We start from the raw sequence: 14,210 nt of genomic DNA, 5'->3' as shown, positions 1-14,210 counted from the left end.
GCAAGAGATGGAAAGAAGAAGATAGACTATTAAAGACGTTCTCAATAGGATTTGGTACTGGTGGATTGGCAGGGTGAATAAAAGTAGAAGCCAACGAATACCCCAACGAAGATTTATAATGGGAGCACCAGCAACAGTGGCTGGGAAGTGGCACAGATTTGGAAACAGAGGATGATATGTGTGAGGTAAAGTTTGATGCGCAAGGTGGGGTATCTAAGCAGAGATGCCTGGCAGGCAGTTGGAAAAAGCAATGAAGCTTCAATGGTGCTGTGATTGCACAAGGAATTTTTGAAACAACTTCTTCAGAACCGTTCCAACAGGAATGAATTAAAATCTTAAGACTCAAAGCACTGACTATATGGTGCCCTTCTAAATATAATTCAAAATTTTAAAAATCATACAAAAGTGTAAAGAGTGTATAAGGAAGTCCAATAAATTCTGATTTTCCCATGTTGACTACTTCAACTATCAAAAAATATATATGTCCCAGGGAGGCAAGGATTCTTCAATACATGCAAATCAATCAATGTGATATACCATATTAACAAATTGAAGAATAAAAATCATATGATCATCTCAATAGATGCAGAAAAAGCTTTTGACAAAATTCAACACCCATTTATGATAAAAACTCTCCAGAAAGCGGGTATAGAGGGAACCTCCCTCAACATAATAAAGCCCATATACAACAAACCCAGAGCAAACATCATTCTCAATGGTGAAAAACTGAAACCATTTCCTCTAAAATCAGGAACAAGACAAGGATGTCCACTCTCACCACTATTATTCAACATAGTTTTGCAAGTCCTAGCCACGGCAATCAGAGAAGAAAAAGAAATAAAATGAATACAAATTGGAAAAGAAGTAAAACTGCCACTGTTTGCAGATGACATGATACTATACATAGATAATCCTAAAGATGCCACCAGTAAACTACTAGAGCTAATCAATGAATCTGGTAAAGTTGCAGGATACAAAATTAATGCACAGAAATCTGTTGCATTCCTATACACTAACAAGAAAGATCAGAAAGAGAAATTAAGGAAACAATCCCATTCATCATTGCCACAAAAAGAACAAAATACCTAGGAATAAACCTACCTAAGGAGGTAAAAGACCTGTATGCAGAAAACTATAAGACACTGATGAACGAAATCAAAGATGACACAAACAGATGGAGAGATATACCATGTTCTTCCATTGGAAGAATCAACATTGTGAAAATGACTATACTACCCAAAGCAATCTACAGATTCAATGCAATCCCTATCAAATTACCAGTGACATTTTTTACAGAACTAGAACAAAATATCTTAAAATTTGTATGGAGACACAAAAGACCCCTTATAGCCAAAGTAGTCTTGAGGGAAAAAAACGGAGTTGGAGGAATCAGGCTCCTTGACTTCAGACTACACTACAAAGCTACAGTAATCAACACAATATGGTACTGGCACAAAAACAGAAATATAGATCAATAGAACAGAATAGAGAGGAGGTGTGGAGAAAAGGGAACCTGCTTACACTGTTGGTAGGAATGTAAATTGATACAGTATCTATGGAGAACAGTATGGAGGTTCCTTTAAAAACTACAAATAGAATTACCATATGACCCAGCAATCCCACTACTGGGCATATACCCAGAGAAAACCATAATTCAAAAAGACACATGCACCCCAATGTTCATTGCAGCACTATTTACAATAACCAGGTCATGGAAGCAACCTAAATGCCCATCGACAGATGAATGGATATAGAAGGTGTAGTACATATATACAACAGAATATTACGCAGCCATGAAAAGGAACGAAATTGGGTCATTTGTAGAGACATAGATGGACCTAGGGACTGTCATACAGAGTGAAGTAAGTCAGAAAGAGAAAAACAAATATCGTATATTAACGCATGTATGTGGAACCTAGAAAAATGGTACAGATGAACCGGTTTGCAAGGCAGAAACAGAGACACAGATGTAGAGAACAGACATATGGGCACCAAGGGGGGAAAGCAGAGTGGGGGGATGGTGGTGGTGTGATGAATTGGGAGATTGGGATTGACATGTATACACTAATATGTATAAAATAGATAACTAATAAGAACCTGCTGTATAAAAAATAAAATTAAATTAAAAAATATATATATATGAAAAGCTTTACTCCCAGATCTCTCTGTCTCTGTCTGTTTGTCTCTCTCATAATGGTGCCATAAGAATGGCCTTGGTCTGTCTTTTGGAAACCTGAGATTGACTTCTGAACCAGCTCCCAAGCCACATGAAGACAGCAGGCTCATTACCTTATAATTATGCCTCATTTCTTGACCACAAAACAGCATTACTGACCTTGATCACCTACCTTCACTATTAGAATTAGCCTCAAATGAACTAGCTATTTTCAAAGAGAAAATTCCCTTAAAGGGTAAGGATTTGCTCTAATTTAGGACATTAGGGCGTTAAAAAAATATTTCGCCGTATGTCACACAATACACAAAAATAAATTCCAAATGGATTAAGTCCAAATTCACAAATTTGTTCATTTAACAAAAAATTATTGAGTACCTGGTACGTGTAAGGCACCATTCTAGGCCCTTGGTAAAACAGACAGAAATTCCTGCCCTCTTGAAACTTACTTTCTAGTTGGGTGAAAAAGTAAACAATAAGTAAGCTGTATAGTATGTTGGACGTTAATGAGTGCTATGAAAAAAGGAAAAGCTAGTGGGGACTGGGAGGGCTGGAGTGGGGACAGCTGCAGTTTTAAATTGTGTGAATAAGGGAGACGTTGAAAACTGACATTTGAGCAAAGACTTGAAGATGAGGGAGTTTGCCCTGTTGATATCTGGGGTTAGAGTGCCACAGACAGAGGCAACTGCCAGTGAAAATGCCCTAAAAAGTGGGAGCATGCCTGGCTGGTGTGGAAGGTCAACAAGAAGAGCAGGTGGATGGAGCAGAGTGAGAGAGGGAAGAATGGTAGGAGATAAGGTTGGAGAGGTGTGGAATGGGTGATGCAGATCACCTTAGGGTCTTCTAAGTCATTTTAAAGACTTTGGCTTTTACTGTGAGAGAAATTGGGAACTATTGGAGGATCTTGAGCAAAAGTGAGACGTAATCTGACTTACATAGAAAAGAATCACTCCAGTTGCTGTGAGAATAGACAAGGGGGACAAAGGCGAAGCAAGGAGACCAGTTAGGGGCCTATTGCAGTGAGCCAGGCAATTGATTGAGACTCAGATGGTAACAGTGAAAGGTGGGAAAAGTGGTCAGAGCCTGGGTATATTTTGAACACGAACCCAGAAGAATTTTCTGATGAATTAGTTGTGGTCCATGAGGGAAGCAGAGGAGTCAAGGATAACACAAAGGCTTTTGGCCTGAGAAAGTGGAAGGGGAGAATTGCCATAACTGAAAGATGGGACAAAATGATAGAAACACTAGAAGAAAGTATAATATTATATATTAATATTAACATTATATAATAATATTTCTATAGTCTTGGATTAGAGAAGGATTTCTTAAAGAAGACATGAAACTCAGAAGCTGCAAAGAAAAAAATTGCTAGATTTAACTACGACAAAATGCAAACTTCTTTATACTAAAAGACAAATTTTTTTAAAAAGTGATGGGCTGGAAGAAAATATTTGTAATGTATGTACCAAACTCAGATTAAGATTCATAACTGTAAAGAGTACTTCTACAATATGCAAAGATAACTCAGTGAGAAAATGGTATAAGGTCATAAAACAGGCAGTTTACAGGAAAAGGAACAGAAATTAGGCCAGTAAATCTATGAAAAGAGGCTTAACCTCATTAGAGAAATACAGATTAAAACAACAATGCAATACCAGTTTTCATCCATGATACTAATAAAATTAAAAGACTGATAAATTTCATTGTGGACAAGGCTGTGGAGAAACGGGCACTCTCATACGCTCTTAATGGAGGTGTAGACTTGTAAAGAATTTCTGGTGAGCGATGTTTCATAATCTGCCCCAAATTAAAATGTTCATACCCCTTGATCATCCAGCAATTCCATTTCTAGGTACCTAATCTACAGAAATAATCACATAAGTGGGCAGAAATATAAGCAAAAGGATGTTCATTTCACCATTGTTTATAATAGTGAAATACTGGAAATGACCTAAGAATTCACCAAGAGGAGAATGGTAAAGTAAGTTGTGGTATTGTACATTCATACTATGAAATACCATATAGCCTTAAAACGGATAAGGTAGATCTATAGATGTACTTGTACATGGTGACATAAAGAGATAACAAAAGCGCTTTCTGGGGGGAAAAAAACCCAACTTAATAGAACAATACATCTGTTATGATTACCTTAAAAAAAAAAGAATAAACCCACCTCATGTGCATGTGTGTAAATTCATAGAAAGGCTGAGAAAAATGAAAAACTCCCATTGCTTGTGAACATGGCATGAGATTACACATGTGGGTGAGAGAATGGAGAATTTTTTTTATCCTCTGTATGCTTCTTTGTTCTTTGAAATCCCTTTACAGTCAAAATGTATTACTTTTGTAATTTTTAAGTATAAAAAAAATGAGGGATAAGTCAGATAGTGCACGTTTCTGAAAGTTCCCAGAGAAGAACCCTGAAGGCAGTGGCATGTTTGTTACGATACAGTTACACTGTGCAGTGTGACAGGAAGGACAGCATCTAACCCGTGCTCTGTGGCCTTGGGAAAGACACAACGTTTCTGAGCCTCTGTTTTCTTATACAGAGAGTGTAGATAATACCTGCCCTACTTTATTATCAGTTGTGAAGATAAAATGGAAAAGCAGTTTGAAAATTGTAAAGCTCTGTAAAACTCTGCAAGATATTTGATAATATTTCACATGCCAGTTAATGACTCGCTTCTTCTGAGCAATAGTCAATGACATCAAAATTCAGTCCGAAGTGGAAACTTTAGATGATCTCTTATTTTAACAGAGCTCTACCTGTCCAAGTTAGTTCCCACATAGCAACAGTGTAAGCATTTTACTTAAATTTTCTAGAGTGTTTTATGTTTGTATGAGAGATTCTGGTGCAGATGGATTTTGGCAATAGCCTTGAGCTATACCCTCCACTCCCCATCTCAGGGCCAATCACCCTGGACATACTGAATTAATCAGCAGGCTCTTATTTAGCACCTGCTGTGTGCTTAGCACTCTCCTGGGGGCAGGAGGCCAGACGTTTAGGTTTGCCTGGGACTGTCACGGTTTACACTATCTGTCTCATGTAATTGTTAATAGCACCACTTTCACTCTCAAAACTGTCCTAGTTTTATGATTAATTATATGATCACCCTACTATATCACCTATGGCACACGGAAGGAAACACAGGAAGTCCTTAGCTGATAAACACCGGACTCAGAGATTTCTTTCCCCATTCCAGCTCCCCACCACTGGAAAAGCCAGTATTACTTCCAGAGGAGCCATTATGAAAACTATGGGTCTCTCGGAGGCTTGGTGGCTCAGAGGCAGAACCAAGGCTGAGAAGAGCTGGTGTGGACCTCCAGAAGGCTGCCCTACAAGTTGTCCTCCTCTGCAAAACCTCCCTCAGACCATTTGTCTTTATTCATTGCCTGATACTCCCGTTCAGAGATTTACCTGGGGGAAGACAAGCATTCTATTTTCAATAGTGTAAACAGGTTGGGGAATGTTCATGGCAATTGATTTTGTTCCCTCCTAGTATGGAGCTGATACCCGCTTATACAGAGGAGGGAGTGTGTTTCTTGGAGGAATAGGATTGGAAAGAAAACAGTAATTTTTCCGCACAGGATTTTGGGGGAGTAAGACCCTCCCTTAGGGAAGCCTAGGTACACGAGGGGCCAGTGGACCACGAGGGTGGGGGGCAGAAGGGAAGGTGGGTGACAAAGACATGTAATAGTTATTTGGGAAAAAACGTTGCCTTGTGCTCAACCTGTGTCTTGGGAAAGGAAAGGAATGTTCTTTCTCTGCCACCTGCTGCCCCTTCTTCTCCTCCCCTACCCTACATTGCCCAGCACCCAGAATTCAAGCCACTGCTACACTATGCTCTGCGTAGGTTTGGGAATGAGACTTCATTTATAGCATTGCTTTAGCAGGAATGTGTACTCTTGGGTTCAAACAATGGGCTTACCAATACATTTTGGGGCATACCCTTTCTTAAGTTGGGAACTCCTTGTATAAGACCTGGTCCCTGCCCTGGAGGGGCTCACAGCCAGTGGATTTAGGGGAGACCCCATTAATAAACAGGAGACTACTGAAGAGTAATCAGGAGCCAACTGTAGGGTATTGGATCTAAGTACAATACAGATTTATCCAAGAGGGAGCCCAGAGAGGGGCAGTTTGTGGGCTCTTCAAAATTTTCACATAGGACAGCATGACTGATCTGCGCTAAGAATATGCTTAGAGAGCAAAAGGAGGGAGGAGAAAGTTCTAAGTAGTGATGGAATTCACCTGAAGCCAAAGTTTGGCATCAGACATGAACATGGACAGAGAAGGCTTCGAGAAGGTATCATACCTGATGAGAGCAAAATGGCTTTCTGAGGAGCAGTGGGAAACTGGCTTGGCTGAGATGAGATGGTGTCAAATATTTCCTGTGAATTAAAATTCATAAAACATCTCACTGCAACTTGCACATATTTCATGGGACTGAACACTTTGAGGCAATAACCTTTGACAGCATTTTTCAGGTGGATGACTTAACATGACTTAAGTTCAGATGAGGTGAGGACCAGAGGCTGGAAGGCTGGGAATCCAGAATAAGGACTTTGGACTTGATGAAAGAGTCCATAATGGTGTCATTGAAGATGCGTGATCAAGATTGGAACATTGGCATGTGGCTGGTACACGGAGTGAAGGGGGAAGGAGTCAGGGAGACCATTTAGGAAGCTGCTACAGTAGGCTAGAGGCGAGGAGCTGCGTGCCTGGACCGGGATGGAAGCAGCAGACTGGAGAAGGGACAAATCTGAGAACTACTGTAGAGACAGAAACACCAGCATTTAGAGCTTGCAGGTGAAGAGCCAGGCGAGGCCCTTATGTATCTCAGGGTAACGTAAGCATGAGAGCAACTTTGTTAGAAGTTCATGTTCAATTGAAGGCCTCTCATCTCTGCAGCCTGCCATTCCTTTCTAGTGAACCCCCTTTCCAAGTTAACTCTGTGGTACCTATTCAGTATCCTAATTCTGCAAAAATTCAGGCTCATCCAGTGGAAGTCTTAAAGCATTTATTCATTCACCTGATTTTGCAAAATTAGGTGGATGAATAAATGCTATAGGGTTTCTAACTTGGAAGACAAAAGCATGCAATTCATCCTACTGCTAGGGCTTCACAAAAGTGTGACATGTCCAGAGTTTGTTCTCATAGAAATGAATGCTTTCTTACTTCATGTCCGCTGTGCCCTTCCTGTGAACCCTGTCCCCTGAGAAAATCTTAGAGCACCAATTTGCTAACTTAATTTGTAAAAGGTTAGTGAATCAATGCCCTGAGACTTTTATAGAAGTATTTGAAATTAATTAGCCTTGTCAACTTTTATTTATATAGGCTCTCTTCCAATTATATCTTTCCCCCCCAAGTATAACTTTTCAATAAGCTTGATTTTAAACAATAAAACTTAGAGAATCTGTGTAAGATTGAAGAATTTAAATATGTGGGTTTATTATTAACACAGTAGCAAATATGTCAAGGAAACACGCCCCATGAAAAGCGTTTCAAAGAAACACACATCTGCTCTGAGAAAGGTCTATACCCAATAAGTAAGCCCGAAGAGGCTTGTTTGCTTGGTGATGCCAGCAGATAAGACTGGCAAACCTCGGTGTGACTGAAGAAGCCAGTTTGAGACTCAGCCTAGCCCAGGAGAGCTACTGGACCCTGGCTGCGCTCAGCGAACCTTGGCACGATGGTGTTCACATTTTGGAAGGTCTTTCTGATCCTAAGCTGCCTTGCAGGTAAGGAAAGGATTTCCAACCGACCACAGATCATTGGGAATAGAGTTTCTTTTTAAACTGAAATCGCAAATTTTTACATAGACTATTCCCCTCCTGTGCTTAAAAGGAACTATGATTCGTATGCTGAGTAAAATAATTTTCGGAAATCTTGCTTAGCAAATATGTGTCATGCTGATATTTTGGGGGCCCAGCCTGTAAATAGAATTGTTTTATGTAGTTTCTGAATAAGGATTTCTTTCACAGGAAAATCACAGTATCTCCCTTTTTTTTCGTTTGAAAGTTGAACAGATGAATTTACTCAGAAGCTGAAGTTTGTGCCAAGGATACATTTTTCTCTGTTTTACTTCAGCATTTCCTTCAAACTAATTTTGATTGACTTGCTAAGCCTGGCCGGGAGTGCCTGCCGTGCTTTACTATCTAACATTTCTTAAGAGTTGTCCTTTTCCAAACATAAGACTGTGTTTAGGAAAATATGTGAGTGTTTTATCATTGTGCACACTATGGGTGTTCTTAGGGGTTTGAGTGGAACAAAATTATTTTTAGAGTCAAAATCCTAATGTTGGTAGGCCCAGGAGAGATCACTAATTCAGAAAAACCCCTTGGCCAGTTTTTTCAAATACCGGATACATTTTGAATCTGTTCTTATGATAAATTAGGTCCATGGTAGATACAAGAAGGTTGTTTACCCAAGAAATGATATTTTTAAGCCATCAGTAATATTAGGCAGTTATTAGAATGAGGTTTACTAAACATATTTAATGACATAAGAAAATGCTCAGGATAAAATATTGAGTGAAAAAGCAGGATATACCCACATTCCTAGAATAAATTACTAGAAGGTTATATACCAAACTGCTCATGGTGATTGCCTCCGGCTGCTGGGATTATAGATGTTTTTTTATCTTATTCTCTGCCTTTTTCATATTTTCCACGGTTTCTACAAAGAATATTACATAATTTTTATAATCAGAAAAAAGTGTTACTTTTCAAAACTATATGATATTTAGTAATAGTTCTCTAAATGTTCGTTACTGTTTAAACAAACATGTTCCGTGGAGTCACCAGAAGGCAATACTGCATTTATCCAGTGATCTAACCAGGACTTAGAGCTGGAAAAAGCCGCCTTTCTCAATTTCCATCCTGGTGGGAACATATGTTACTATTTTCCCTTTCCCCCAGGGATATTCATTTTAAAACCTTAACTTTAGACAGTGAAAGTCTTTGTTCCTTTTAAAGAGCTTCCAGTCATTAGCTAATTGGGTCGCCCCTGGGCCTTCTGCACTAGCCCTCTAAAAATCACACCTGTAGTCAACACCTACTTCCCTATGTGACGCCTTTCTCTGGCCTATACTAGATGCCAGTTTCAGAATAGTTGCAAGAGTGGTTGTTCACTCTAACAAACATATATATATATATATATATATATATAATTTTTACCGATTATAAGTGTAATGTATGGTCTTTGTAGAGAGGTTGGAAATACGGAAATGTATAAATAAGAAAATAAAAGTCACCAGAAATCTTACCAGAGATTTGGGTGAATTTCTTATTTTTTTCCTTTGCAAGTGTATGTATTACATTACAAAATTGGGTTTATACCTTGTATACATTTTTTTTTATTGTTTAAAACTTACTTAGATGGTGTCAGGATCTTACTTGATTATGACTTTTGGAACAAAGCCCAATCAGAGTGACCAATAAATACTTCAGAGACTTTGTTTTTAAATTACTGTATAACTGGTTTTGTTGGTGTATAGTGTACATATACAATTTAGCTGGCCCAAAGCAAAATGTGGTAGTGTCAGTCTAGTAGATAGAATGGAAATATGGTACAATATATGGTACAATATATTGTTGTTTGCTTACATAAGTATGGAAGTCAGAGAAAGAAAGACTTCAGTAATGTATGCCTGGCGTTAGTAGTGTCCATCAGTTGATCCAGAAATGGCTGTGAGGTAATGTTTCCATCCATGTGTAATTTGATGTCCTACCTGGACTTGTTTCCTGGTCAGGAAGAATGTCACATTTTTGGTGTCAAGCATGGTGCTTGGCACATGGTGGGCACATAGGAAAGGTTTACTGAAAGAATTAACTACCTTCCGAAATCTTGCCATTCGTGACATGGATGGACCTTAAGGGCATTATGCAAAGTGAAATAAGTCAGAGAAAGACAAACACTGTATGATCTCACTCATATGTAGAATTGTATCTAAAAACAAAAAACTGAATTCATAGAAACAGAGAGTATAGCAGTGGTTACCAGGGGTGGTGGGTGTGCGGTAATGTGGAGATGTTGTTCGAAGGGTATAAACTTCCGGTTAGAAGATGAATAAGTTCTGGGGATCTAATGTACAGCATGGTGACTATAGTTGACAATACTGTATTATATGGTTGAAAGTTTTTAAGAGGGTAGATCTTAAATATTGTCACCACAAAAAAGAAAACATAATTATGTGATGTGATGGAAGTGTTAGTTAATGCTATGGTGGTAATCATTTTGAAATATATATCAAATCAACACTTTGTACAGCTTAAATTTACACGATGTTATATGTAAATCATATTTGAATAAAGGTGGAAAAATAAAAGAGTGGATTACCTCCTCAAACCCCAAGCATCCAGAAATGATTTTCACTTACATATATAAAATGAATTTTTTGTACAGGTAAGCATGACTGATTTTATTTTAATGAAAACCTTTCTGCTGACTTCTAAGGAAGCTGGGTTAAATTCTACTTCAGGAAAATAATGTTAATCAACAATGTCTTCTGCAAAAAAAAAAATGTCTTTTGCAAAAGTTCAAGCATATCATTTTAGATGCTTGTAATATATATTAGTCACCTGTTGGAAAGATATGTTAATGTTGTTTCCATTCTCGGAAGGTACGTGCTATGCATTTTAATGTAGTAATATATTTGAACTTTGGTTTTGCAGTCAGATCCATAAAGTTAGTGATCATTTGGTTATATTATTCCCTAACTCAAAAATGAAGCAATTTTACATGAAGTTGCTGGAAATTAAATCACTTCAAATGCATCAGGTCAAATATGGCTATTTGGTATAATAGGAGAATAATAATCCCCCTACAAGCAAAGTGCCTTCCACACTGTAGGCATTAAATAGATGAATGAACAATCATTACCAAAACATGAGGCATTTAAAATCTTTCTAGAGTGTTGATTAACTCAAGTGTATACAACTTGGATTATTTTCCTTTAATAGTATTCACTGATTTTTAAAAGCAGTCACACATATTTCAACCATGTATGTGTTTTTTTTGGGAGGGTGTTGTTTTTAATTCAGCCAGGTCAGTGAGTGAAATTGCAATTCTGAGTTTTGTTTAAATCAGGTACTAATCTTTATTTTGCTGTTTATTCACAGTCTTGTCAATGTGGAGATTTTTTCTGACTTTTTCAATTTTTAAATAATTTCTCAATTTAGACTAAATGAATCCAAAGGAAGGGAACATTTTTTTTTCCTGACACACACAGAATCACTTTCAGTTTAAGACTAAATTTGTACTGTTCACTATCCACATGTGGCTATTTAAATATAAATGAATTCAAATTAAATAAAATAAGAAATTCTGTTCTTCAGTCACACTAGCCACATTTCAGGTGTTCCATAGCTACACGCGGGACAGCACAGCTGTAGAACATTTCCATCATCACAGAAAGTTCTATTGGACAGTGCTGGGATAGACAGTGGTCTCAGAGGTTTAAGTAGTGAGTGTGCACTAATTGAATAATGTGACATTTTTTTTAAAGTTCATCTGGAAATATATAACTCAGCTCTGAAATGTATTGTCATTATGTTAGAGATGGACAGTTTCTGAGAACTGTCTTTTCTTCAGAATTTAAGGATTGATTATGGTGCTGAGTATTGGGAATCAGGGCAATAAAAATGGCCTGGAAATATTGCCTTGCCAATTGTTACCTATTTACAGAACAATGTGTCGTATTCTTAAAAATACGTTGTCTCCCAGTAGATTTGGAGGTTACCATACTTATTCCGAGGTGATATTGTTGAGCTTTTACAGATCTCAATTTACATATTTATATGTCTTCTATTAAAAATACGTTGAAAATCCCAAATCCTTGATTTTCATTTGCCTCCATTCTGGTCTGTACTATAAATGGTTCTTCATGCGTTGACATGGCAGGCAGAGATTGTGTCTGTCTTGTTCATTAGTATTTCCCCAGTGTTAGCACTGTTTGTGGCAGAAAATAGGTGTTCAACAGATACTAACTGATAGGCATCAAGACTTCTTCCATGGCTTACCTTGTGTGAGAATTGTGTTTACTCTGCCTTCAGGCACTTTTGTCGAGGGTAGCCCTTAAAGGCTTTTTTGGTTTGTTTTTTGTTTTTGTTCTTTTTTTGCCTTACCTATCATAAATTATTACCTTTAGCCAATCCCATAATAGATACTGGGACATAAAATAGAGGACAAAAATGATGGCCAAATAATACCTTCAAAATCCCTTTTTTAGGGGAAAGTTTATGGGAACTTTAATGGCCACTGAATCCCCATTCTATCCCTTTAATTTTGGATGCTTTAAAGACATTTGGAAGTCACTATTTGGGCATAGCCAGAGATGGATGTGGCTAACTTCCAGGAGAAATGAGATGGGCTTCTGAGGGCAGGAGAGAGTCACTTAGCTTTCTCCAGTGAACTTTCCATCAGAAAATGTAGCTGATTTCTGCAGGCCAATTTTGTTTTGGGGATACGCATGATGGGAACCAGAAACACATAGGGAGGAGAACATTGGGAAAGGGAAAACTGCATGGAGTTAGAAGGTGCTGCCTTGGTGTCTACCCTAAAACACTTCTCTCAATTCATCAAGACATTGGTTGCCATGTAAACAGCCAACTCTAACAGAGAAGCAGCTGGACCAGATGGCCTGGCTGTGACAAAGGACATGGCTATTGAATCCAGGAAACCAAGGGTAATCAGTACCATGGTTTGCTTTTTCTTTAAAATTTTCAAAATGTTTAATTCTCTGAGTTCCTTTTGCCTGACCACTGTCATTAAGAAAAAATAAAATTAAAGTCGTCTTTGGGAAGGGGGCCTGGAATTTGTCTTTCTGTACTATTTCCTCTGATCTTCCCACCATCTTTGTATCCTCATCCTGTCCCAACCTGGAAGGCAGCTAGCGTTCTCACTCTAGCCCCCCTGCAGCATAGAGAGCACCTCTTAAACTTGACCTTTTCTAATACTTGCCTGACAGTCTTATGTTCCATCGGGAAAGCTTCTATACTCTGACTTCGCAATGGATAATAACCAGTTATTACGATGAGCCAATGCCTCTATAGTGTTACCCAAAATATTGTCCCCTATAACATCCCTTGGGAAAATGTTTACATAGTACTAAGGATTTCAAGTACAGTGGTAGGCTGGATTTTGGGGTAGGGAGCTCTTTGGTATTCCTCTAAATCGTATGGGAAGCAGATCCTTTTCTAAGGCCAATAGTTCTCTTAGGCCCCTTTTACAGTCTTAAATCTTGAGGGAGATTTCTGGTTTGGGCAAAATGACATAGATCTGTGTCTCCTTGCTTCTCCCTACTAAGCACAAGTATAAAGCCTCCCTGGAAATAATGCAAGAGACAACCAAGGGAAAACTCTGAAAGATAGTAAGAAGAAAGCAAACTGGCTTGGACCCTGGGAACTACAGAGAGGCAGGGTATCTTATGCCTCTTTATCCAAAGGAGGAAGGGGCCCCAGTCCTGGCATTTCTTGATCCTAACATAGCAGCCCACAGGGAGACTGATTCTTCCCCCAAACTGAGTGGGAGTCCCTCTAACATCAGATGAGCTCAACACCACTGGCAAGGGGCAATCATCAGGAGACCCACCAACGATAGTAGACAAAAGAAGCGATCTCCTTCCTCACTGGGCCTGAGACTCCCTACTTTCACCTAGCGATACTGAGGAGGGAGGGTGGAACAGATAAGAGGGATGAAACCACAGAAAGTATCTGGTTCTAGAAGGCTCTTTGTCTCTCCTCCCCCACAAAGAGACACCAGGGCAGCTGGGGGTTCCAATAGGAGTGTCCTGCCATACCTGTCTCCCACTGAGAGATACGCAGAAACCTGACCTAGGGAAATGCTTCCACGTGCTCAGGCGACGGGGTCAGGGATAAATAGAAGCCCTGGTGACCCCAGATAACCAAACAGACCAAAACAACACCACAAAAATTAAACTGGCATTAGAAATATGCAAAAGTAGGCCAAGACCTGTGTGCAAAACATAAAACAAAAGTGACTGTCTGCTAAAATAAAAGATTTAAGTAGGAGTTTTCT

The sequence above is a fragment of the Tursiops truncatus genome, chromosome X (assembly GCF_011762595.2).
Source record: "Tursiops truncatus isolate mTurTru1 chromosome X, mTurTru1.mat.Y, whole genome shotgun sequence".
Taxonomy (NCBI): Eukaryota; Metazoa; Chordata; class Mammalia; order Artiodactyla; family Delphinidae; genus Tursiops; species Tursiops truncatus.
Note: the sequence above shows the minus strand (reverse complement) of the source record.